The sequence below is a fragment of the Callospermophilus lateralis genome, unplaced genomic scaffold (genome assembly GCF_048772815.1).
Source record: "Callospermophilus lateralis isolate mCalLat2 unplaced genomic scaffold, mCalLat2.hap1 Scaffold_144, whole genome shotgun sequence".
In the NCBI taxonomy this organism is placed as follows: Eukaryota; Metazoa; Chordata; class Mammalia; order Rodentia; family Sciuridae; genus Callospermophilus; species Callospermophilus lateralis.
The window spans coordinates 2,095,979-2,121,784 of record NW_027512584.1 but is presented as its reverse complement, the minus strand read 5'-3'; the positions used below and the strand labels follow the sequence as shown (position 1 = coordinate 2,121,784).

General features: G+C 46.4%; 1 pseudogene; it reads right to left on the bottom strand.

Moving 5' to 3' along the window:
- Positions 1-8,202: 8,202 nt before the first annotated feature.
- Positions 8,203-19,100, bottom strand: LOC143640246 (phosphatidylinositol 4,5-bisphosphate 3-kinase catalytic subunit delta isoform-like; annotated as a pseudogene).
- Positions 19,101-25,806: the final 6,706 nt, after the last annotated feature.

Sequence of the window (25,806 nt, the reverse complement as noted above, 5' to 3'; positions counted from 1 at the left end):
TACCCTTTCCTAATGCCTTGCTAACCTGCCACTCCCCAGCCACCCACCCCAAAGCAACCACTGGTCTCTTCTTTGTTGCCATACATTATTTTGTATTTTCTAGTGCTTTACCTAAAGGAAAGCCTACAGCATGCAGACATTGTGTGTGACTTCTTTAACTTTGCATGATAATTATGATATTTTTCCAAGTTGGCCAGCTCCACACTCCACATGGTGGGGGTGGGAGCTGTGCTGATGGCTGTGTTTCCTGGAGGGGCCACAGTTTTCTGTCCCAAGATAGTGAGAACCTGTGTGGTCCCCCTCCACCATCATTTGCACCTGTGTGTTCCCAGGTGCTTTTCAGAGCCCTGATAGCCTCATTCTTGGTGGCAGGTGTTTTCATATGGTGGCCTGCATTGTAGTCCCCCCAGTCCAAAGCTACATCATGAGTTTGTAGCTGGAAGGACCCAGGATCAACCAGAGTGGAGTCCACTGCTTTTCCTGAACTGCTTCTAAATTTCAGAGCTCTTAGGGGTTTTCCTGTTCCCTGAGCTTGGAATCATCAGCACAATTCCATGAGAAGTGTAGCTCCTGGGGGATGAATCTGAAGACCCCAGGATAACAGCCGCTGTGCTTGGGGAGACCTCCTTACCTTCCTGGACACTCCTTACTGCTGCTGATGTACCCACCTTCTTTCCCTAGGTTTTGGGAGATCCTGTTCCTGAGAGGGCTTCTTACTTGCCTTGTGTCATCATGCTCTTTGGAAACCAATTCAGGGTCTTTCCACCTTTCTCTAACTGATATGTGGCTCTGAGATATGTCTTTCAGCTCACTCCATAGGAGTATTCCTGTTGTTGTTGCCCAGGATTTGTGCAGTGCTCTCATTTGTTTGCTTTGTTTATTTCACACTGCGATCAAACCCAGGGCCATGTGTGTGCTAAGAACATGCTCTACCACTGAGCCACACCCTCAGTAGCCCCCAATTCTTGAATTTGATTCTCCCTTACCTCTCTTGCTTTCCTGAAAAGGGGTTTGTGAGCTTGAGCCTGAGTTGGGTGTCCATTAGGTATGACCAGCTTTGGTGGGCCCCACAGGCTCAGTGACATCTGATTGGGCCATATCTGCAGTTCAAGAGTCCCTGCTAACTGAGGTGGTTGCATATGGAAGAGTGAGAGGAACCAAACCCAGAGTAGGAGAGCCTGGAAGTGGACAAAGCCCACCTTCAGCAGAAGGGCATTGAAAGGAACCCCTATGACCTGGGCATGGTTTTCACAGGTGAGAGGCCAGAGCCAGCTGGAGGCCACCTGGCTCCCACCATCTGCAAACTTGTGGAGAGCCAGCATTGTTGCACAGTGTCCACCTTCTGAACAAGAAGAGTACATGTGGCACTGCCGCATCCGGCTATGGGAGCCGAGTCCGGCGAGGGACATTGAGGTTAAGAAATACACAGGACACCAATGTTCTTCATCCAGGAGGAAGCATGTGCTGCAGCCGCTTTATTGCCAAATTTGTTCCCCTATTATATCTTTTGAAACAGCTGGGGAAATGACTCAAAAGTGAGGAGGGAAGAGTAATAACTGCGTCCTTGGGTTACCGTCATCGTCCCCTATCAGGAGGCTCCGAACAGGTCAAGATGTTCCCAAAGAGGCACATATGACTGGGGCAAATAAACGGGAAACCGCAAAACTGCATCATGACCCTGTGAGCTGGCCACTTTGACATGCAGTAAAAGGAACTGGGGGCTGAGCCCCGGGGGCCAGGGTGGGCCTGCTACCAGCATGGCACTAACTTACAAAGGACTAGCATATGCCCCTAAAATGCCAAGCATGCTGTTTTTTTCCTCAATTGGAAAACCACATGCATTTGGCCTGCTGGCTCAGCAACCCAGGTGTCTACCTTTAGCCACTGGGGTCCTGGCTCTGGCCCCCACCCAGCTTCCTAACTTGAGACACCTGGTACTTTTCTTAACCCTGCAGGTGTGGTACCATGCCCAGCTACCAAAAGGTTTTGTAACTCCTGTGCTACTGGAATTGGCATACCTGGTAGTTCATTGACCAACTTGTAGTTCAACTGACCAACTGGTAGTTCATTCTCATCTGCTCTGAGCTAAATGCCTGCTACCTCAGCAATGAACTTAAGGAGGAGGAATGTGTAGGGCTTCTACGCAGAACAGCCAGCTGTGGTGGTGACAGAGGGCCCTGTCTCTTGGCCCTGATATTTGTAGACACATCTTAGCACACTCATCATGGCAAATGAGGCTTACCCCAGGAGTGGTGGCCTTCTTCAGCCTGGCCTGCTGTGGTTAGACCTGTGCAGTCTGGACTGACAGATTGGGCAGCTGCTCCATTCCACCATCTGCTGCATCTGAGTGAGAGCCTGAGGGACCCTGGAGGGAGGTGATAGAGAGCAAGTGTTATGGAATACCAGGAAGAGACAAGGTTGTTGCTAAAGTTTTCACACATGAGACAAAAGGACGCTCTTCTATAAAGAACAGCAGCTGGTTAACTAAAGGATCCTTGTAGTGGTGTCATGTCACTGGCTCTGTTGGCAGTGAAGGTGGGTCCTTGGAATGATGCAGGGCCCCAACGCTCTCAGGGCTAACCCTGCCCCAGTTTGCAGTGGTCACTGTCAGACCACAGCAGGGAGAGCAGTACCCTGCTCTGAAGCCTTCATCAACATCTTCTGTGGCTTTCTTGTTGCTCAAGGGCTCTGTGGTCTAGGGAATTGGATCCAGGGTTTTTATTAGCAACTGACCATCTTTACCATGAAAGGAAATAAAAGATTTTGAATTGTGTCATCTTTCCAGTTTCTGGGTTTTGGGGTAAGGCAGGGAAAATGTCTAAACCATCCACTTCCCAAGTGACTAGGACCTGAAGTTGCTTTGCCACTCTGCTCTCATGGATGGATTCTTTTATAAAGTTAACTATAAAGAAATTATTAGAAAAGTGCTGTTTCTTGGACATGGAACAACATCAGATTAATAGTGGTTTCTAAGTGCTTACAAGCATTTTTGTTTTGTTTTTGTTTGTTTGTTTGTTGTTATTAGAAGAGTGCTGGGCTGGGGATGTGGCTCAAGTGGTAGTGCACTCACCTGGCATGCATGCAGCCCAGGTATGATCCACAGCACCACATACAATGATGATGTGTAGGCCAAAAACTAAAAAATAAATATTAAAAAATTCTCTCTCTGTCTCACTCTCTCTTTAAAAAAAATTAAAAATAAAAAAAATAGAAAAGGGCTGTTTCTTGGACATGGAACAACATCAGATTTACAGTGGTTTCTAACTTCTTACAATTGTTTTTTTGTTTTGTTTTTGTTTGTTAGTTTTTTTCTGGTCACTGACACATGCACCATTTTCTTACAGGAGGGCCCAGGGGCTACTCAGACTAGCATTGTTCACAGCTGCTGCTGCCCCTTTTCTCCTCTTGGAAACAGTCAGGATGCTTATCCCTAGTGATCCTTTCTTCCTGTCCACTGCAGGTAACCTGATCCCTGCTGCCAATCCTGTGGAACATGCCAGCCATATGGCTGCCCAACCACAGTTTGTTCACCCTAAGCAATGCTTTCTTTGTTTACCTGTCAGGCCACAACCTGCTCAGTCCTCAATCATTTACAGGAAGGACTTGGGAGGCACCTAGGTGCAAACACTAAGCATCACACAGAGCTTAGGCAGATAGCCCTGTCCCACCTGGCTGGGAGCACGGAAGCACCATTCCGGCTCCCCATCACACACAAGGAAATGATTGCCTGCCCACAGCCACAGTGACTGAGCAATTTCTGGCCACGCAAAGCTCTTCCTGGTGCTTTCTAGTCTCTGAGGGTCAGGTGGAGTGTGTCTTCACAAATGACAGGTGGGAAGCCTCAATCTGGGTGACCTCTCTGCAGCCCTGTTTGTCCTTTTTTCTCCCTTGACAGTCATCCTGAATCCTGCCACCATGGTGATTATTGTTTGCATTTACTTCCTGGTGTTTATGATCATCCTGGGGGTGTTTCATATCTGGGCTGCACATCAGTGAACCTCATGGGACCAGGACACGGGGAAGGAGAATGAGGTGGATGGCAATGACTCTGCCTTGACCATCACCATGAACTCCAAAAGGAGATAAAAGCAGACAAGTCCCCAGGCTGCAGAGCACTGTAGACCAGGCTCCTCCATGTCCATGTGCCTCCACCTCATAACCACACAACTTGGGGAGCAAAGATCCTCAAATCCAGAGGGTAATCTGAGGCTCAGTGAGGCCTTACTGAAGTTCATATAACCTAGTACGTGTAAGTACAGAGATGAGCTGGCTTCAGGCTGATGCTCCTCCCACTCTATGCAGAGACAGTGCTCCAAAAAAGGAACTGAGCATCCCCATCCAGGAGCTCTCTGCATGCCTGGACTCCATGGAGAGGCCACTTCCAGCAAGGCTTAGGCCCCTGTCCCTGGAGAGTCTCTCTCACTGGGGGACATCTCCCTTCTGCTGCTGCTCCTGGAAGGTGGACATTCGGTGACTTGGCCATGAGCTGGACTCGCAGACCTACCAGTATTAGAACAGTGGTGAGGAGGAGGAGGAGGAAGAGGAAGAGCAGTGTGAGGCTGGAGAGGAGGAGGAGGAAGACATCATTATCGTCCAGTGGGAGAGCTGTGAGGAGAAGGAGGGTGGCTGTGGGGAGAGCCACAACTTCAACCAGCATCATCAGCTGAAGTGGGAAAGCTCCACACTCAGCTACTGAGTGCGATCTGGACTCTTGCATCCCCACCTCAGAATGTCTGCTACCCATCTCCCAGCCAGCAGGTCCTCCATGTACAAAATCTCTTTAGCCAGCAGGTCTGAAGACTCCCATTGCTGATTATCCTTCCATTCCCAGTGTGTGGGACTGTAGCCTTCCACCACCTGCCCATACCTGCTGGATCTCTTTTTCCCAAAAGCCAGGAGCTGACTCTACCTCAATGCCATGTCCTGCCAGCTCAGGGGCTGCAGCACTCCAGGCTCCTGCCATCCAGTGAGTTGCCCACCTCTTGCACCTCCAGAAAAGTTGCAGTGACCAGACTAGCTGACAAAAAGTAAAACTTGGTAATCATTTTTTCTTTTTCTTTTTGAAGGTCTTTATTTATTTTTTCCAAACTAGTGCTTTTACAAGTGGTAGAATGGGGTTAATATGTAGGTGATCAACTGACTTTTTAATGCTTTGTAAATACATTGTAATTCTCTGTGTCGTTTGTGCTAGTGTACTCAGGACTAGGATGCCAAGTGCAATGACTCTGCTTCTGTTCCTTCTCCCTTGGGAAACTCGGAGGGGAGGCCTACTCACTGTGGTCTAGGTATAAGGTTATGTAGGATTTTGGTGTGCTGTTTGGGACCAGAGTAGTGGTTTGTGTTTGAAGATTGGAAATGGGTCTTCGTCTTTGGGTTTCTGCACACTTCTAGCATCATGTTGGGGATGGGAGCTGTGGGGTCCCTGGCTTCTCATGCACTCCTCTCAGGACCAGAAGCTTCCTTTTCTGTCACCCAGGATTTGTGTTCCTGTACTGAGGCTTCATAAATGTATATTTTCCTGCTGGTGAAGTTCTCTGTGGTTCATTGAAACTGAAAGGTGTGGTGCAGATCACTTGACCACTTGGTTTGGGAGATAGCAGTTGTTTCCCCAGGGATCTGCACTCAAAATGGAGGAAGGCAGAGTGCTACAATGTTCCAAAACAGTACGCATCTACCCCACCCCAGCCCCTGTGGGTTACTCCTGCAGAAAGCCCCTGCATTGGGGTCAGATCCTCACTTCAGTAGCCAGGAGTCCTGCTGCTTTGATCCATGGGAAGGTCAAGGGGAGAAAGAAGTTGGGGCTATAGCCACAAAGAACTTTAATCTTCATGTACATGTCAGATGCTAGACTGTAAACCTGGGGGTCATCCTGCACACTGCCCCTGTGTCCTCACTGCCAGTCTTAAGGATGGCTGTGCTGTTGTGTGGCTGCCCATCCACATGCAGTCTGTGTAGATGCCGTCTAGACACTGGTAGAAGCTAACAGAGAGGGGATATTTTCATATGGTCTGTAGTGCCTTGGTGTTCCTGCCCAGATGAATGTATTGATGCTAGGTGGGAAAGTGTGTACACTACAGTAAAGTTCTGGTTCTTACTCCAGCTGCAGTGATGCCTGTTTACTGCCTTGTTTAAACTTTGTTTTCCCTTGATTTCTTTTTGAGCCAAAAACATAAGACCATAGAAAGACTTTAATTTCTTTCCACTTGCCTTTCTGTCTTGTGACAAAAGACTGCAGCCTCAACCCACATCAGTGATATTTAACTTGCAACATGAAATGATTGAAAACAAATAGAAGCTGTTCTCACTGGGCAACAGACCATACACCCAGAAATCGCTGAGGGTGTGCAAGTTCTGTAGCCCATGCCTTGAAGCATAATACATAAACATGTGTGTGTTTTTTCCTATTGTAAAGGAGGCAGGTGGCTTGATTAAATCAAGCATTTATTTGGGAACAAAAGTGTCATCTCTGGCTACTGCAGATGAGACAGGTGCTCCGGTGGCACAACAGCTATTGAAAATGCAGAGAGCTGGCATCTGGAATTCCTTTTAAGCTGTGCACCTCTGCTGCTAAGGGCCAGAGTCTGCTGGCTCTGCCAAGTCTTGGGAGACACCTGAGAGATCAGCAGTGAGCCCAGAAGGTCCTGAGTGAGCTAACTGTACATCAGGATTATCAGGGGCTTCTTCATATTTTTGTTTGTTTGTTTACACTGCTTGAGATCAAACCCAGGGCCTCATGCATACTCAGCACATGCTCTATGATTGGGCTCTGGCCCCAGCCCACTGTGGGTCCTGGACGCTTCACTATAGCAGGCTTCAGAAAGCTGAAAGAGGCACAGAAACCTGCAGTAGGGCCAGTTTCTCTTGTCTAGCCCTTTGGGATTACTGAGGCTAAGCTTGGACTATCTCAGATTAAGTGCCCTCAGAGAGAAAGACCCCGCCTCACATGGTCCAAGATTATTCCCAGGTGGTTCCTCAAAGGTGAGCCCTGGGGGACATCAAACCCCATCCCTCCCTTAAACCTGCCAGATCAGGCAGCCTATTCACACATCACCACACAGACCCTCTCTGACCTTTCACTCTGACCAGGAGGAGCTCTGCCAAGCACATTTTTATACTATACATAGGGGAGGCGGGCTCCTCTCTAGCTGTAGAGGTTCAGTAAATAGAGTGGTATTATTTTCTTACCTGAAGGTGAAAGTGGTGAGGGCATCCTCTACCTGAGAGTCACGTTAGCAGTGAAGAGTAAGCATCCCTATGTCTAGAGGGTACCCTGGCTTCTTTGGGATCTGCCTAGGACTTGGTCAATGGAGAACACACAGGGTGGGCCACACAGGTGGCAGAAGGTGATCTGGGGATTGAGGTGTCGTAGGTGGACAGGAGGCCAAGTAACTGCTAGGTGGGGAGACTGGGAACAAGGCTTCCCCAAGAGAAGGTCAGTCTTTGCTGGGCAAGATCCACCAGCTGGAAGACCTGGAATGCCCATCCTATGACAAGAGCAAGGTACAACCTCAAGGTGCAAAACTCACAGTACTTGGACACAGTACAGCACCCCTCCTCTGCATGAGGATGCATTTGCATTTATGATGTTTCATTCTTTTTGTTATTTTTTACTTGTAGATGGAAAAATACCTTTATTTTTAATTTATTTTTATATGGTGCTGAAGATTAAAACCAGCACCTCACACATGCGAGGCAAGCACTCTACTACTCTACTACTGAGCTTACAACCCCAGCCCTGGCCGTTTGGTTCTTTATTTTATATATATATATATATATATATATACACACATATACATACACACACACATACACACACACACACATATATGTATACATATATATATATGTATATATAGATAGATAGATATATCTATCTATCTATATATATAGAGAGAGAGAGAGACAGCGTAATATATTACAATTCTTATTACACAAATAGAGCACAATTTTTCATATCTCTTGTTGTATACAAAGTATATTTACACCAATTTGTGTCTTTGTACATCTACTTTGGATAATAATGTCCATCACATTCCCCCATCATCTTGAAACATTTCCTGTCTAAATAACTAGTGTAAACAAAAGGCAATTGTGCTGTTCTTTCCCATGAGGTGCAGTTCAGGTGTAGGCCCCATCTAGGACAACCAAGGGTAGCCATCCTCAGAACAGGTTTGCCAGCCCGTGGCGACTCAGAGGTGGCCACTATTGCCGGTTGGCTTTTGTCAGGTTGTGTGCCAGCCAGTTCACTTTGGTCTTCCAGCTCTCCCTCAGGGCTTCATTGAACTTCACCCGGAAGTGCTTCAGCCCCTCCTCCTCCGTCTTCCCCAGCGCCAGAGTGTCCTGGGACAGAATCATCACAACTGCATCAACATTCAGGGGGCCTGACCCTGCTGCATCTGCAATCCCTTCTGCCTCCCTGTACTCCTGCCCCCTCGGGTTGTTCAAATTCCTTCCTAAAAGAACTGCAAGCAGATGATCAGGCGGCCTCATTTTAGCTGCGAGAAGGGCAGGAGAAGCTTCAGGGAATACACCCCCTCCTACTCTGCCTCTCACCAAGTGAAAAGACAGGAATGGAAAGTGTCTTGCAAACCTACAAGAGACTTTATCTCATTCATGAAAGACACAGAGGACACATGGGATGACCAAACAAGATCACAGTTCACCTTCAACTGGGCGGGACTAGGCCCAGGGAGTCCAACATTCTGGCCATTTCCCACCATACTGTACTGCTGGGCCTGGGGCGGCATGAGGGCCCCCATCTGTGAGGTAAATCTCCTAGGTCCCTGAGCTGTTCGGGCAAGATGTACTCTGACCAGGATGAGCTCTGCCAAGCTCATTTTTTACACTATACATATGGCAGGCAGGCTCCTCCACAGCTGTAGAGGTTCAGGCAGGCCTTGGGAAGTTTGTGGTGGACCCTGGCCTCTAGTCTGGTGTGGCCCTGTGCTGGCATACCTTCAGATACTGGATGTCTTTGGAGGAGCTGAGCTCAGGCAGGCCTGCTGCCTGCATCAGAGCAAAAGTTGGAGGAAGAGGAGCCCATGGTGCCGCAGAATGCTGTAGGCCTCTTCACAGTAGCCTCGAAACCTGCAGAGGTGGAGGAAATAGGTAAAGCCCTGGGTCCTCCCTGCCACCCCCAGCCCGAGACAAGCAGGGGTTCGGCCTCCAGCCAGCACCTGCCCCTGAGTGTCTTCCCCTGGTCGTATTATGGGTGTACCCAGATCCTCTAACCAATGCCCCTGGCTGTGCCTGCCTCCTACACCTCTCGTGGACCTCCTGTTTGCACTGCCCAACAGGGTACTCTGGGATTGGGGTGCATCTGCAGAGAAGGCAGCACCCCCAGGGTGGAGGCAGGAGTTAGCCTGAGGGCTATGTCCCTATCCCTGCCCCTGGCTGGACACTGTCCCCTCACTGGGGCCCTGGGCACCCTCACCTTTCAAATTTCTCATTATTACTAGTATTGCCCTGCTGAATCACGTGGACAAAGTCATGGGTGAGGATGAATGGGACTCGCTCATGGTTGATTCCAAACTTGGTCTTGAAATTCCCCAGAAAGTGGCCAAAATCAATATGAAATAGCTGAGGGGAATTAAGGGCAGCTACTTAACAGGCTTCACAAAGAGAGGTTCTGTTTAGAGCAAGTCAGCAGGACGTGGGGCACTCTTCTGGGAGCTGTGGGCAGGGCAGAGAGGCCCCTGGGCCAGGCATGTAGACAAGCTGACTGGGCAGCTGAACACAGTGCCCCTTACCTGCCCATTCTCATGGATCATGATGTTGTCACTGTGCTGGTCACCGATGCCCAGCACATATGTGGTCACACAGTAGCCAACACAAGAGAGGGTGAACTCCTCAATGGCTCAATCCAGGGCTTCTCTGGGTGGGGAAGATTGAAAACCAGGGCTCCCTATATTTTCCCTCCTCTTGAATCTGGCCTTGTGTTAATCAACATGGAGGGCATTATTCTGGAGCATAGGTGCTTGAAATTGCCCCCTTCTCCCACACGATACCATTCAGAGAAGACAAGGTCTATGTGTTAGATGAAGAGAGGCTGCATAAAGAGGCACAACTGACAGCCAAGTCCCTAGGAGTGTGACTGGGTCCTTGGTAGATGCTCTGGGCTCAGGCAATATCACAGATGCTAGTAATAGCACCAACTATTTCAAACTACAGCAGAAACACTCAGCAGAACTCACTCAAGCTACATATTTGTGACTAAACACGGTGGTGGTTTTAACACCCAATGAATTGAGTAGCATAACACAGCCATGAAAAATGGACACCCAGGAACAGTGACCTTCTCTTTCCTGCCCCAAATCAGATGTGGGCCAGTGCTCAGCTGAGCCAAGCAGCCACAGAAACTGTCACAGCCCTTCCCTCACCTTTCACTCCATGGAGCCTCTCCCAGGAATAAGAAAGCCTACCCAGGGTTCTTGGACTTGAGCCAGTTGAGCAGGGCATCCTTGTTAAAGGCAGCCATGGCAGCCAGGTTGCTCTGGTTCAGCTGGATGTTGGCAATGGTGTCCTAGTGCTGCACTGCCTCAATGAGGCCCATGCAGTCACCAGTGGGAAGGCAGCCATAGGGGGTCATCCTACCACATGAGAAGAGGCACAGGCAGACACTATGGTTAAGGACATTCTCTGGGGCTACTGGAACCCCCTGGAAACTGAGGCACCCAACAAAACCAGAGGGAACACTGCTCAAATTCCTGAGGATGCCAGACGGGGTGTGGGGCTCTGGGGAAGGTGCCTCAGAGACACAGAACTGGCACCCAAGTTGCAAAGCACACCTTGGCTGGGCTCATGTTTGCTCTGAAGAGAATGAGTCAGCGGGCTTGGAAGAAGGTGGCCCTGCTCCCCAAGGGGTAGGAAGCCAGGAAATAGGAGCTGAGCACCAGGAATGGCCTTACCCAAACCCCTCCAGCTGCCCTATACCTCTTGTAAGAACAGACGCTCTCACAGCCAACAGGGAGGTGTCAGTTTAGACCAGGAACTTTTCCAGGCGCAGGCTCTGAAGCCTGTTACAGACCCAAACAAACAGGTGATGGATAGAGGCCCCACCTTAGGTCCAGGCCCTCCTGCTTGCACAGGGCATCCATGAGCTGGATCATCTGCAGAGTCAGCATGTCCTGGCGGAGTTCTGGAAGGGCAGGAGTTTCTAGTGGGTTATACACCCATGCAAAGCTCAGAGTATCTGAGCTCTGTCTTCTCAGGGAACCCCCTGGGGCCCTACCACAGAGCAGTATGAGCCTAGGTGAGAAGGCCAAGGCTTCAGCATGTCCCCTGCCCAGCCTGGCTCACCATCCCCGTTCTTAAAGATGATGCCAACGCTGTCACCACTGCCTGCCTCCTCACTGCTGTATATGATCCACAGGGATTTCATCTTGGAGTCCATGAAGGTGCACCTTTACACACTGCAGGCAGAGGGCAGTGTTGCCTGGGCGATTGGGGGCTTAGGGTGGGGGAGGGGGCTTAGGGCCTGGTTCCAGATGGGGCTAGGCCTGGGGCTCACCAGACTTCTTCCAGCATTGTGCTGGGGTCCAATGGGGACTGCAAGTGTGAAAGGGCTTCTAGGTAAGTATCCTGGCGCATGTACAAGTGCATCAGCTCCTTAGTTTGGGGCTTGGTGGTCTTCTGGGAGCTCACATTCACAAAGTCGCTCAGGGTCTTCAGCTTGCTCAGTGCTTCTGCCTGGTGGGCAGAATGGAGTAGCAGCAGTGCACATGAGCCTGAGCCAGAACCAGGAGTATGACTGTGAAGGGGCCTCGAAGGGGAGCCCGCCTCAGGCACAGGCACTCTGTGCCTCACCTGCTTCATCAGCACCTTCATGTTGTGGGTGCTTCCCCTGAAGTAGGCCTCCATGTTGAGGCCGAAACACAAGGCCACGGACGGCACATGCATCTCAGAGCTGGAGGTAGAAGATGGGGCTGAGAATGTCCAGGAGTGGCACATAGCCCCTCCCCAGCCCAGTAAACATGAGGTCAGCAGGCCAGGAGACCCTCATCCCCCATGGCCTTTCTAGGTTCCCAAGGAATCAGCAGGGGTGCATCCAGCTACCGAAGATGCCAGAATAGGAAGTGGCCAATCTTTCGGTTGGCCAGAGCCTGGTCCAACGAGAATTGGGTCAGTTTGCAGTCCAGGTAGGACTTGTACTTGAGGACTTGCACCAGCTGCAGCAAGCACTGGAAAAGCTCATCGTCCCTGTGGGGGAGGAAGGCTGGTTGAGTCTGGGGTTCTGAAACTCAGGACAGAAGTCTCCAGCTGGCAGGTGACTGGAAAGAGGGTAAGGCCAGCCTAGGCTCATCTCCACACAGCACCCAGTTCCAGGTTGCCAGGGCAAGCTGTCTTAGTGAGGAGCTGGCAGCCTGTGGGCCTCAGTGCCCAGCTGGGACTCACGTCAGTTTCTGCAGCGACCTGATGGCAAAGGAGCCCACGTGGCAGTCGGGGAAGCTGAAGTCCAGCAGGTCCAGGGCATTCAGGACAGGAAGCTCGGGCCAGGAGCACAGCAGGTGGAGCATCTGCAGGACGCTTTGCAGTCAGGTGGTGGGTGGCCCACTGCTATCTCTCTACTCCAGCTGTGCCCCTGGTGCCCCTCTCCACCCACCTGGGCCACATCCTCATGCTTGTTCCACTTGGTCACGAGCAGCAGGTGGGCCAGAGCCTCTGGGAAGTGCTCCTACACTTCATGCCACATCTTCCACACCAGTTCCTTCTCATGCTCATACATCTCTCCTCACCCCCGCTGCTCCAGGATTCTCTGCAGCTTCAGCTTCTAAGGGGCACAGGGAGTGAGGCCTCCAGCCCAGCACCTGGCTCCATGCCCCACCAGCACCCCAGCTCACCTCCTCCTTGGTGGTAGGCCCACGCTCCCTGTGACGTCCCAGCTCTAGAATCTGCAACAAGTGTACCTGCTGTGAGCTCCCCAGCACTGGCAGGGCTCTAGGCAGGACATCTGCACCTCAGCACTACTGCCAACCACTCTTGCTGGTGGGAGCCCTCCTGCACACTGCAGGGCATTCAGTAGCATCTCCAGGCTCAGCCTGCCACAGGCCAGTAGCACCCCTCCCATTGGCTGTGACAGCAAAATGTCATCAGACATCACCAACATCCCCTGGTGGGCCACATAGCTACTGGAAGGCCTCAAATCAGTATGATGACCCAGCCCCCAGCAATGGGCAAAGGCTGGGGTGGCCAGGGACCCCCTCTGAGGACCTCCAGGAAAGCTCCAGGTTAGCACTCAGCTTCCAAGAAGGACCTCACTGACCTTCTCCAGGGAAGGGTAGTACACAGGGTGAGGGGCCAACTTGGGCAGGTAGATGACCAGGGTGACAGCACTCTCTGTGTTGGGATTGCTATGCACAGTACCCATGGGGATCAGCAGGTCTCCTTTCTCATCTGAAGGCAGGGAGAGATGTAGTTGTAGGGGAACCAGTTCTGGATGCCTTACCCTCCAAGAGCCTCTCCCTGCTGGGCTGGGTCCACCTGGAACAGAGGGCCACATGTAGAGGCAGAGCTCCCCAGTCTTGAGCTGGTCCTTATAGTCATACAGCATGAGGTCGGCCCAGGCGATTGGGCAGTCCTGGAGAAGAATACTACAGATCAGAGTGAGCCTCTTCTTGTTCATATGCAGAATGGAACCAGTCTCCAGGCCAACCAGGAGAGAAGATCCAGACTGCATGGAAGGTCTCCAAGTTAGACCCAGGAGGAGGGAAAGGACCCGCTACCTCTTTCCTGTCAGAGTTTCAGTAATTAAGCCAGCAAGATCCCTTCCTGGCTTCCTGCATCTTCACACCCAGCATACAGAGACACTTGAGTAACCTTACCAGTCCCATAGCTGACCCAGGACAAGGGACAAGTCACATCTTGGGTCTAGTGACTTGGGGCCCAGCCACACTTTCCCCAGGCAGCCACTAACTCATCATTTCTGTCCCCCTGAGAACACTGTCCTTCCACCAAGGGCGCTTCCTCCAGGACCCCTAAGGACCCGAGGCCTGGGCTAGATATTTCAAGTCAGGCAAATCATGAGCTATCACTCAGGCAGCACAGGAAGTCAGACTAAGGAGCCAGACTAGGGTGGGCAGGGGGACTGGGGTCCCCAGGCTCTCCCAGGACCCCTGTCCTCAGGGTATCTGCCTGTGGAAGCAGGATGGCAAGAGGCCCCAGCAAGGGGTTTCACTGGGTGTCTGAGGCCTGGGCCTCTCCCAGTCAGTCCAACCCACCACCTTCTTGGACTTTTTCTTGCTGGAGTGGGCCTTCTTGGCCTTCTCCATCACCGCAAAAAGTGCAAAGCAGAGCCGGGCCATGCACGGCAGGTCACAGATGTTGATGTCAAACTCCAGATGCTGCTTCCACATGGGCTCTGAGCACACACTCACCTCCAAGCTGGACATCGTCTTGCACAGCATCTCATTGCCATGGAAGAGCCCGGCCTGCACCACCAGCTGGGGAAGGGGTACAGGGCATGGGTGAGGGAGCGAAGGCCCCACCCCATCTAAAGTTCCAATCCTCTCCTTGAAGGTCCCCATTTACACAGGGGTCCAAATCTACTTCTTGCATTGAGATTGGTCCAGCAGAGTGTAGGCTGGCAGCTCAGTGGTACAGGTGTCTTGGAGCATTGGTACCCCAGGCTGTACTGGGGCAAGCCAGTCTCAGTACACTTGACTCTGTGGGTCAACTCAGAACCTCAGTCTCCTCATCAGGGTTCAGAAGTTCCAGGGTCCCTTCTGCTTCTAACAGCTCTGGCTACCTTTATGCCTAGCATCTTCTGAGCCCCATGTGGCTCCAGTCTCCAGTGCACCTGTTCCAGTTCCAACCTGCCAGCCCATCCCCAGAGCTGCTCCCACCCAATCCTCCATGACTCCTGCAGACACACCCCACTTGCAAGATTGTAAAGTAATGCCAGAAAAAGAGACCCAGACAAGACATGCTATGCTCTGTGGCCCCAGACAGGCATCACCTCCCAGAAGTGGGACAATAAATCCACCTCTGCAGGTGGTTCTGAGTGCAGAGGAGCCATGAAAGTGCTTTTTGAAGAGACAACAGGGCACTGTTCCCCTAGCCCATGGGGGCTCAGCTTCCAGGGAGAATCATGTGCAGTGTCCCCCAGACTCTGGGCACCCCTGGGTGGGTAACCCCTGGAAGCACCTCAGGCCAGCTGCAGCCAGCTTCTGTGGTGACTTACACATCTCTGACTGGGCCTCCTACTTCATTGGGCTGTGCCTGATTCCACAAGCTCCACCAAAGTCAAATACCCACAAGTTGCTTGGCCAGGTTTCCATTAATCAGCCTCCCTGACCTGCTGGCCGGCTCCCCTCCCCTCTTATTTTTTGGATGTGTTTCACAGCCAATCCAGGCAGAGATAATGAGTAATTGTCCAGGTGACTTTTGTGTGACACACTCCCACTCTTCTTTCTCTGCTGCCCCTCCAGGCTACAGCACACCCTGTTTGTGAAAAAAAAAAAAAAACATAAAAAACCACCTGTCCACTCACCTGGTACCCAAGCCCCTACCTTCATCTGCTCATCAGCATTGATTTTGCTGTCCTGGATCAGCCCAATGCAGAAAGGCTGCCCCAATGACTACAGGGACACAGAGGAGGGCTGGAGAGGAGAGGAGAGGGGCTTAAATCCCAGCTCATTCCCCTGACTGCTGAAAGACTGGGGAGAGGGAGAGAGGGTTTCAAATTTGTGGCAAGGTTCAGAAACCTGTCACCAACACCATCCTTTACCAGTCTGCCACACAGAGGCCCAGAGGCCCCAGCCCCCCTGAGATCTGCAGAGAAGTAGGCAATCTGGGAATGCAGTAGCTCAGACAGGACCCCACCCTGGGTGTCAGTTCAAGGCCCTGACTCTCCAAAAGGACTGCACCATCCAAAGTCCCCTGCATCAATGCCTAGCCCTGGTGCTGCCCAAGAGGCTCTAGGATTGGCCAAAAGGAGGTAGGGAGAGAAAGAGGGTAAGAAAGGGGAGAACACCATCTCACGTTCTTCATGGGAATGGGGGGCGGTTTGGTGTGTGGTTTCGGGACCTGAGAGGCCGGTTTGCTCTGCTCATCCTGCATGGCAAGGATGGAAAAGGAGTGCACCATGGTCAGGCAGCTGCATATGTACTGAGATGAGAGTGTAAGATTGAACTGTCAATGGGTGGTATATCCATTCCCTGGAACCAAGAGAGACCCACAGTCTGGCTCTCTCACTTCTATGCTGGCCCCTTCTAGAGTGGTAAGGATCCCAGAGTGCAGAGGGCTTCTTGCAGTCCTGACCTTGAACTGACAGAGCAGGTAGTTGCCATAGAGGTACTCATGCCGCCCATTCACCTGCAGCACATAGTCCTCAGGCTGCTCCATTGTGAGGTGCTGGTACACCTTGGCCTTCTTCTGGAGGGCACAGGCCATCAGTGCTAAGGGCACATCCTTGGTAGACACCTGGATGGTGAAGCTCTCCTGTGGGGAGGAGGGAGTGTTGGCATGCTGCTCTCAGGCCCATGGGCTTCTGGGGAAAAGGGGCAAGGCCACGTGCCTGCCTTTATTTGGTATCCCCAAGTGTGAGCCCCACAAGGACAGGACCTGGGTCATTCACTGGTGAAAATAACAGCAGACACTCAGGAAATACTTGTCCAGTGAATTAAGTGACCAATTCAGCCTTGGAGAGCTTACCTGATGGAATGCTTGACTACACCCTTGCATGCCTGCACACCTGGCAAATGCCACGTGATGGCAGTGAGAGAAGAGAAATTTGGGGGCCTGGGACACTGGAGTGTTTTAGCAGTGGAAGGTTGCCATGGGCACAGCAGCCCATGTGCCACAGCTGGGGCAGCCTCCCTAGGACATGGGCTATGGGCTCACCCTGCTGCCCTCAAATTTGACATTGACCAGCATGTCTGGGTTGGAGATTTGAGAGGTGTTGCTGTCCCCCCAGCTCCTGGTGGAGGGCTCCAGCTGAAGGGGAAAGCTGTATTGCAGTCAGGCCTCCCAGCCCAGCTGCTGCCGGTGGGCAGCCGCCTCCTCACTGAACTGGCACATCTTAGTGCAGAAGTCATTCACTTTTGGGTCTTGGAGGCAGTCGAACTCGTGGAGGCCTGTAGGGCAGGAGCAGGCTCAGTGCAGGTGCCTTGGCACCAGCCACCCAGGTGTGCCCTACCTTGCCGAGGTGTGGGCTGATCTATGAGCCCTACCTTTGCCGATGAGGAGGCTGATCTGTGAGTTGATGAGCTTCTCCATGCGGTCACCAGTCACCCTCGCGGGTTACCAGGTGCAGCATGGGCAGGAAGGCCCGGACATCACACAGCCGCTGCTGCTCATCCTCTAGCTCCTGCTGCTCTGCGGTCTGGTTGACACAGGTGAACACATAGGCCTCGGGGTCACTGAGCATGTGGAAGAGGGGCTCATTCTGGGCTTCGTGCCACAGCATCTGAGAGGAATCGTTATGGTCAGCCTTGCTGGCCATGACAGCTGCTGAGAGGCAGGTAGAGACCTCTAGTCTGGGCATCCCATTCTGCACGAGCCACATAGAGCGCAAAGGGAGACCCCAAGCATCGCTTCCTAGGAACCCTTTGGCCCTTGTGACCAACCACCTAGTCAGCGAGCTTCCTGTCCCTGTGCTCTGTGAAGGACTTAATGTGTGGAGATTGGGGACTGAGCAGCCAGGCCCTCCTTAGACACATTATCTAGCGCTGCTTTCACCCCACCAAGGCGATGGTGGCCTTGAGCCATGGCAGAGCTGAACCACTGAGACACATAACACGTAGCCCACAAAGCTATATATCAATAAAAATATGAAGAAATCAAAACCACAATTAAGTGAGAGATGGGACCCCAGGGACAAGTCTGCTACTGTAGTGTTTCAACTTTAGGCACATTGTTTGAAGTTCTATAAGCACATCAAGTGAACCATATAATGATGTTTACAGGAACTAGAATATGAACAAGATGTTACTGTGGTCACTCAGAAAAACAAGTCATGAAAGTTCATAATCAGAATTTAGTTAGAATGTGGTTAGAAAACAGGAAATGAGTAAGGTAGTGCCTGTGGCTGTCTTCTATGGCAGGATCACAGGCAGGTCTCTTCCTTCTCATTCTTATTTTCCAAAATTTTATGGGCCATTATTATTATTGAACTCAGGGACACTCAACTACAGAGCCATACCCTCAGCCCTTTTGTGTATTTTATTTAGTGACAGGATTTCACTTAATTGCTTCAAATCTCACTGTGTTGTTGAGGCTGGCTTTGAACTTGCAATCCTACTGACTCAGCTACCAGAACATTTGGGGACACACCCAGCTACTTTTGAAGTAGAAAAAATTAAGGAAGGATTGAAGAAAGGTAGAGAGAAATCTTCAAGGACATTTAAAAAATCCCTCAAGTGTGGTCCATTGATTCTATCATTTTTTTCCTGTTCTCAATAATAGCTTTTAAAATTGTGAAATAAATTCTTGCCCTCGGGCAGTCCAAGGCATGACCCATTAAACCCTAGTTTGTAAGTGGCACAACCCCTTTGAAAGCCACAGGACAGCATCTACCAAAGCAGATGTTCATTGCTTTGACTCAGTAATTCATCCTGAAAGTCATCCAATGAACCTGAGGACCCTTTCCAAGGATGATGGGCACTATGTTGGCAACAGTTTTAAAGACAAATTCCTGCAAGGCCCTTATGTGGCTGGGAGCAGACTGTGGTCACTAAAGTGACAGACAGCATAATGTGAGTCAAACTTTCAAAGTTCCATTCCAGAACTGGAGGCTTAAGGGTGACTGAGGCTAGTAGCTGGCCCTCTGGTAACTAGGGAGGGGAACACATTGCCATGGGGTGAGCTGAATTCAGATGGTAAGTGGAGTTTAACCATCCATTTTATACAAGTTATTGATATTGTATATTTTTCAAAATTTATATCTGAGGTTCTCAAGTGTGAGGAACAATGCCTCTCTCTTTCTGAGCTCCCAGGGATGACAGGAGACCAGGCAGTACCTGCTTGATGGTGCTGAGGTTGGCATTGCGGGACACAGGGAAGTTCAGGTAGATCCCTGTGGGCAGAAGGAAGTCAACCACCACACTCTGATTCTTCTCATCCTCGGTCCAGAATTCCATGGAACAGTCAATCCCCAGGGGCATTCCGTGTGTGTGTGTGTGTGTGTGTGTGTGTGTGTGTGTGTGTATTTAGATATATTTTACTTTGTGAGTCTTGAAATTAAGGTTTACAGCACAGTATTTTTTTTTCAAATCTGAAAGCACACCCTCAGTTTATTTGAAGAGCAGTTATTAGTTGATGGCTAAATTTTACAAGAAAAATAAAAGTATCACTTTTCCATGATTCTCCTGAGAATTGAATATCATAAAATGCAATCCCTTAGTGAATATACAACCAGGGGCTGTATGTGTAACTCATTGGTAGAGTACTTGTGTAACATGCATGAGGCCCTAGTTTCAATTTTTGGAACCATAAAAAATATCATAAGAAAACGTACAGAAAAAAGCTCAGATTTCTCACAGTGGCCACCATCACAGTCTCAAACCCTCTGTTGACTTTCACTTCTTTCCTTTCTTTTTACTCAGTTTCTCACATTTGCATTCATGTTTACTTTACAAATATCCTCATGAAACAAATGTTTACCTCATGGAAAGTATGATGATGACAAAACAAAACTAAGAAATAATAAAAAAAAGATATTCTCAGTGCCCCTTATTTTATGAAACTACAAGTCAAAGACTTCTGTAATTCCAGTGGCTAAGAAGGATGAGGCAGAAGTTTTTCAAGTTCAAAACCAGCCTCAGCAATGAGCAGAGTGCTAAGCAACTTAGTGAGACCCTGTCCCTAAATAAATTACAAGATTGAGCTGAAGTTAAATATTAAGTGCTCCTGAGTTTAATCCCCAGTACCCCCTGCAATAAGGTCAAAGGTTTTTATATAAAACGTAGAAGACACAAATATCTATGAGCTAGAAAAGTAGATTTGACTCTAATTTTTGCCAAATCACATTCATTCAATATGAGATGACAGAAAAAACAGTCAGCAAAATGCTCATGTTTCCAATTGACAAAGTGTGGAACCAACCTAGATGCCTTTCTATAGGGAAATAAAGACATGGATACACACAAACACACACAATGGAATATTAGTGAGCATGAAAAGAGAATAAAATTATGGCATTTGCAGGTAAATGGATGGAGTTGGAGAATATCATGCTAAATGAAGGAAATCAATCCCTCCCCACCAAAAAAGACAAATTTATTCTCTGATAAGCAGATGCTAATTCATAACTTTGAGAAGTGTGGGAACAGTGGAGTAATTTTGGGTATGTTTAAGGGCACTAAGGGAAGGGGAGGGGCAATGAGGACAAGAAAGATGGTGAAATGAGACCAACATCATTACCCTGAGTAATTTTATGAATGCATGAACGGTGTGACCCTATTTTTTGTACTACCACAGATGGAAAACTGTGTGCTCTAGGTGTGTACAACAAATCAAAGAATATTCTACTGTTCTTTATAGCTGATTAGATAAAAATAAATAAATAAATAAATTTTAAAAATTGCCCAAGTTAGTTCACATCACAAGGAAGATTTTAATAGGAATAAAAACTACACAAACATACAAATTAGAAATTAAGATCTGCTATTTAAGCTATTCCTGAAACTCAGAAAATTCAATAAAGCTTTAATCATGTTTTCTAGCAGCTTTGGTTAATGTTTTGATAAATATTACTTAATGCTGTTCAATAATGATCATAATAAAAATTTGTTCATATAAAAGGCTTCATATGCACTAATCTCTGATTTTCTACTACTGCTAAAAATAAAAGAATTAGACACATATTGGAATAAAATAACCAGAAATTATTCTCTTACATTAATGGATAACTTAAATACAAGATTTTGAATGTGAGTGACTGTGAATGGACTCATATAAAAGTCATGGAAAGGCTATCTTACATCTAAAGGCTCTAAGAGAAGATTTTTTTTTACATTTTCTCATATCTAATGGCTTCTGGTATTCCTTTGTTTATGACCATAAACACTTCCCTTCTGTGTTTATTGGGCCTCCTAAACAAAGAAGATAGATAAGCCTTTCTCATAGGGAAGATGTTGCTAACATAGTGAGTAATTACCCTCTAACTCAAACAAGGTCTGACAAACTATTTTAGGATATGAAAGACCCTCAAAAAGGTTTGTATTTTCAAATATTGTTTTCAAAGATTGACAAAAGTCAGTTTATTTTGCAGAATGAGTGATGTAGTTCTGTGCCTCTGCAGTCCAGAACAGTTGGTAAAAGAGCCACAAACGTAATATTAGGACAGGGAATTACATTTCAGAGCTGACAAAATCTTGAATACAAAAGAAAACATAAATTCAGAGAGAATGATAGCCATATAAGCCCATTTGACAGAATTAAATTTATAAGAAGAACAGAGGACAGAGGCATTTTAAAACAATTTAGTGTATTTTTTTCTATATTGTTATTAATGTTTTCCACAATTATAGATTTCTGGATCATGTTGATTACTACTTCATGTACCTACAATGGATATGGCACACTGAATTTACACCCATACTCATGCACTTATCACTTATCTTTTTTCTCTATAAAAATGCATATGTATATGAACATATTTTTCCAATATTTCCAAGATTTTGCCCTGAAATTTCTGTGATATCACTTCTCTGAAATGCATTTTTGTTATTTCATGTAAGTACATCTAAGTGTTTTACTCCATATAGTTGGAAAATATGCGACAATTTTAAGGCCCTTCTTATTTGTCATTTATACACTATAATTAAAGATCAACATCAGCACCTTCAGAAAATTTAAGTCTAATTCACCTTTCGGCAGGTAGGAGAAATTTTATTTTTAAAAAGAGTAGTAGATTTAAAGTCATTCACGGTGACTTAGAGAATCCCAAAAACCTAGGGTGGTGGTGCTAACACAACCTTACCACTGAAACATATGGATTACACTCCAGGTCGAACACTTGTACTATGCTTCCACTGGAAATAGTTTCTTGGTTATAAATATTGACTTTTCTCTGCCCCAATAGTCTTTGAAATGTGGAAATTGCATGAACTCTCTAGAATCATTTTCAACACAATTAGCATAGACCCATTCGATAATAGGAGACCTCCATATTTAAAAAAAAAAACAAAAAGCTTTCACCAACCTAAAGAGGTGATAAAATAATCTCTGAATAAAAAATAACAGTCATTCATTAGATTGGTTTTAAAAAATACTAAAAATAATTTTAGTTAGTAATACATAACTGTACTCTAGAAAAAGTAATATAAGTTCAATTTTAATTTTTAAAGTAGCTACTGATTACTTCAAAGAGAGTATAAAAAGTTGGGTACATGGGCTGGAGTTGTGTCTCAGTGGTAGAGTACTTGGCTAGCATGTGCAAGACACTGACTTTGATTCTCAGCACCACATATAAGTAAATAAATATCCATCAAAAACTAATAAAATATTTTTTAAAAGCTTGGTACAATTCTTTATGCCTGTAATTCTTGTGGCTTAAAATGCTGAGAAAGGAGGATTTTGAGTTCAAATCCAGCCTCAGCACAAGCAGGGTGCTAAGCAACTTAGTGACACCATGTCTCTAAATAATATACACAATAGTGCTCTGGGAATGTCTCAGTGATCAGGTTCCACTGGGTTCAATCCCAGACACCATAATAAAAAGTGGATTTTTAGTGTTAACATTATAATACATGCCCCTAATGCCATCAATTTGGGAGGATAAGGCATGAGGATTGAAATTTTAAGGCCAGCTTGGGCAGCTTACTAACATGGTGTTTCAACATTAAATTCAAAAAATGGCTGGGAATGTAATTTATTAAAATTGCATCCTAGATATCAATCTCAATAATCACAAAAAAGAGGTGTTATATCTTCTCAAAAAGTTACACAAAATAAGTTAAAAATTTATAAACTGGGCAAAACTAAAAAATTTTATTCATAAATGATAGCATTGAAAGGTACAAAGAGAAGTGACAGTGGGAGACAGACAGCACAAGCAAGGTGTTAAGCAACTCAGTGATATTCTGTCTCTAAATAATATAAAAATTGTGCTCTGGGTGTGGCTCAGTGATCACACCTAGAGCTAAAACTCACATACAACTAAGCACTTTTAATAAAAAAAAGAAGTGAAAGACACAACAAGGGAGAAGCAGGTAACAGACTTAAATTACCAAATTATTTTGATGAAATTTTCAAAATAATAATAATAATAATAACATTTTAACAACTGAGAGAAATAGAAAATAGCATCAGATACAAAAAATTACATAGTATTGATGAGAACAGAAAACAAGTTTTCATTAACTAGAAATGTAGTTGTATATAACAGTTATTGTTCTGTACAAAGTGTTTACTTATTTAATATATATGATGCTTCTCACTAAGTATCAGTGAGCGAGGATAATACTTAGTTACATTATAGCATAAGGCTACTTCTATATTATTTCATACAGTAGAATTATAGGGGCTGGAATAAAGAGGAGGTATATTCAAGAAGAAAGAAATACTAAAGTTTGAGGCAAAATTGAACTTTAGAACCTAGAAATATTTTGGTTTCATTACACCCTATTTATCAAAGTGAAAAAAATATTACATAAGTATTATATAAAAGTGATATCTGTATAACATATCACATGTATAGAGGCTTTCAAGGGAATTATGTAGAGCTTATTACAAAATAGAAATTTTCAGAAACACATAAAAAACTGAATTAGAAATATCATGTGTGTAAATATACCTTAACACTGTAAAGACAACCATTTTTTTTCTCAATTTAAAGTACAATATTTCCCCATAAAATTTTTAGCATGATTTTGTTTTAATAAAAGCAGAGAGAAAACTGAACTTTTTTTTTCTGAAATTTATATGGGAAGTAAAATATGCAAAATACTCACAAACCTTTAATTCAGGAGAACAAATAAAATAGTGATTGTTATGTGACACCAATGTATATTATAAACTATATTGCAATAATATAGACCAAAGAATCCTAACATGAACAAAATCTGAATTCATATTTATGTTCATTGCCGCAGTCTCTGGCGGGCACAAATCACGAGTCTCCACACAGCTTGTAGATTCAAACAGCAATTCTTTATTCCTGAACTCACACCGGCCATCTACAAACACATTCTGGGGGAATCCACGTTCTCTGCCCAAATCCACACTCTGCCCAAATCCACTCCACTGGGCTTCTGTCTCCCAAAATATACTGTCTGACCCTAAGAACTCAAGCGGAACTCAGCAGCAGGATACGCCCTATTCTAAAGGGGGAACACTCTAATCTCCTATTATGCTAAACCAGGAACACCCTAACCTGGTCCTTGAGCAAGGTCACCTTACATGCAATGTCCTGCAAAATGTCCTATTTCCATGAGTCCTTCCACTAAAGAAACATGGGGGCACGCTGGCAAGGAAATTGTCATAGCTACTTGGCTGATGGCTCCCAGCAGTTCATTTTGGTATTGCTAAGAGCAACAGAAAGGTCTATCTAAATTCAATCATGTGAAAAATAACATTAGACGTGAATGGATGAAACTCACCAATTTAAACTTAGATATTGGGACTGATGGCACAATTCATGTGTGCATAAAGTGCAGGGTACTGGGTTACAACCTTAGCAACACAAAAAAAGATGATGTTAAGGAGAAAATTATGCTGAAAATAAAGAAGAATTTTAAAATTATGGATCATTTTCCACCTATAAATACACTTAACAAAAAACTACTAATGTTATAAGTGTCTTCTTTTAAAGTAAAAAAATGAGTAGACTGACTAAGAAACATTGCACAATTTAGAAAATATCTACCTTTAATCAGTACAAAATGCTAGATTACACTGGGCATTAGATCTATGTTGAGCAAAGTACCACATTTGGGACCAAATTTCCAAAGGCCAGAATAACCCTCAGTAAAGAAAAATGTGGGAGAAGTGGTCCACATGTATCTAAGGCACAGAAAATGTCTGATTTTCTAGGTATCATGAATATATTCCCAACAGTTTCATGAGCTGGGATAAATGAAAAGAAGTAGCCAAATGTCAAAGGTGCCAGTTCATCTCAAGACATTATCAGCATATTTTCTCAACTGTTCTTGCTGGCAGTATTGTATTGTGGGTGTAGTAGTATAAAATAAAGTGAATCAAAAATACCCTGAGTGAGATTTTAGACCTTCCAGAGCCCTGTCCCAACCCTGGTGACCACAGTAATAACTCCACAACTACCAAATGCTTCTAAAATAAATTTGTTTGTGCATTGAGTTTTTCAACTTTAACAATTTTTTTCAAGTTATTATGTTCTGAAGTTTCCAATTTTAGATGCAAAGGTAACTGAGCATGTGCAAATATCTGTAAATTGCAAACAAATAAATTTGCATTCTTTTTCTAGGACTTTTATGGACTATGGTTTCTAACAGTCATTCACAAAAGAAGTCAGGAAATAAAATCCCTATTTATTCCCAAGATATCTTTACACAACACTCTTACACTGGCTACTTTGCATAAACTTGTCTCAGGGATTTAATGCATAAATCAAGTAAATTTCCTGCTGCCTGTACAGTGCTTTTGGAATGGCTATTATAATAATCAAGTAGTCATACATCTAGTGGTAATATTAGGGTTACTAATTACAACAAACTGTGTTTGTGTTTTGCTTCGAAAATGATGATGGAATTCAAAAGTAATGTGTTATAAAAGAAATCTCATGAAAAAGCAAGTAAAGCAACATGGAAATATACATGGGTTCTGATACAGGGAGTGAATGAAAGTAAATCATATGCATATCAATTTGTGAATTGTGGTTAAAAAGATACA